The sequence below is a fragment of the Silene latifolia genome, chromosome 9 (genome assembly GCF_048544455.1).
Source record: "Silene latifolia isolate original U9 population chromosome 9, ASM4854445v1, whole genome shotgun sequence".
Classification (NCBI taxonomy): domain Eukaryota; kingdom Viridiplantae; phylum Streptophyta; class Magnoliopsida; order Caryophyllales; family Caryophyllaceae; genus Silene; species Silene latifolia.
The window spans coordinates 188,794,709-188,796,690 of record NC_133534.1 but is presented as its reverse complement, the minus strand read 5'-3'; positions in this window follow the sequence as shown (position 1 = coordinate 188,796,690).

Here is a 1,982-nt window from a genome sequence, read left to right as displayed (position 1 = left end):
ACCGATAATCCGGTCTCCGGATTGGAATCTTCCTTTTGAGATAATGTGTGATTCTTCGGACTTCGCGGTTGGTGCGGTACTTGGGCAAGTTGTGGATAAGAAGCATCACGTGATTTATTACACAAGCAAGACTCTTGACCAAACACAATGTGGATATGCTACAACCGAAAAGGAAATGTTGGCAATTGTTCATGCCGTGGAGAAGTTCCGACAATACCTTGTTGGGTCTAAGGTGGTAGTTTACTCCGATCACACCGCCTTGAGACAATTGATGGTGAAGAAAGATGCAAAGCCCCGACTCTCTATATGGGTCCTACTTCTCCAAAAGTTTGATTTAGAGATTAAGGATAAGGCCGGGTCGGAAAATGTTGTAGCCGACCACCTATCAAGATTGACCGTTGAAGATCATGGGATACAAGACAAGAGTGGACCCATCAATGAGTGGTTACGGGATGATGGACTCATGGAAGTTACCGTCAAAACCCCTTGGTTTGCGGATCTTGCAAACTACATTGTAAGTGGTTTCTTGCCGGATGAAATGGAACAAAGAGAAAGGCGGAAGTTGAGAAATGAGGTTAGGAGATACTTTTGGAATGACCCACATTTGTTCCGCAAGTGTGGGGATGGAATGTTCCGGAGATGTGTTTCAAGAGAGGAGGGCATGGAGATTGTCGACCGGGTTCATAATTCCGCCTATGGGGGACACTTTGCCACCTCTAGAACAATTGCCAAGATCCTCCAAGGTGGATTCTATTGGCCCTCCATGTTTAAGGACATCCACTACTTTGTTAAATCTTGTGATGCTTGCCAAAGGATTGGGAACATTGGAAAGAGGAGTGAAATGCCCTTGACTAATATATTGGAAATTGAGCTTTTTGATTGTTGGGGCATAGACTTCATGGGACCCTTTCCCAATTCTTGTGGAAACGAATACATCTTGGTCGCGGTGGACTACGTGTCCAAATGGATTGAAGCGGTAGCCGCCCCCACCAATGATAGCAAGGTAGTGATGAAGCTTTTCAAAGGCACGATTTTCCCAAGGTTCGGAACACCAAGAGTAGTCATAAGTGATGGCGGATCTCATTTTCGCAAAAGTACTTTTAAAGCTCTACTTGAGTCACATGGAGTGCGGCATAAAACCGCCCTTGCCTACCACCCTCAAACTAGTGGGCAAGTGGAGGTTTCTAACCGCCAAATTAAAGCCATTTTGGAGAAAGTCACAAACAAGAGCCGGAAGGATTGGTCACAAAAGCTCCCGGATGTCTTATGGGCGTTGAGAACTGCCTACAAGACACCCCTTGGCACCGACCCCTATAAGCCTGTGTACGGGAAATCTTGTCATTTGCCGGTTGAGCTAGAACACAAGGCTTGGTGGGCTCTTAAAGAGATGAATTTTGACTTTGATGCCGCCGGAGAAGTGCGCTTTCTCCAAATGAATGAGCTTGAGGAATTGAGATTGGAGGCTTATGAGAGCTCCAAAATCTATAAGGACCAAACAAAGAAATGGCATGATGGGAAAATCATGAAGAAAGAGATAAGTGTTGGAGACCTTGTTCTCCTTTTTAACTCCAAGATCAAGGTGTTTCCGGGCAAGCTCAAATCAAGATGGTCGGGACCCTTTAAAGTGATGAAAATATTTCCTTATGGTGCTTTCGAGCTTTGGAGTAAAGAAGGAGGAACGTTTAGGGTCAATGGTCAAAGAATCAAGCGCTACTATGACGGTGATAACAAAGGTCCAATTGAAGTGCTCTATCTCGGGGAACCCCTCCCCGAAGAGAGGGCAAATTGAAACTCTTGAAAGTGATTTGTTTTGGTGGAGTTCCTCAAAAACCACCACTTGTACATAGCATGCATTTTAGTTAGCAAATGAGAGAATTGGAAAAATCATACTTGGCAAGATTGAGTTGGGAGAATTAATGAGATTTTGATGGTTGAAGCCTTAAGTATGTCAAAGGGGATCTGAGCCTGTGGACAAGCAGCCT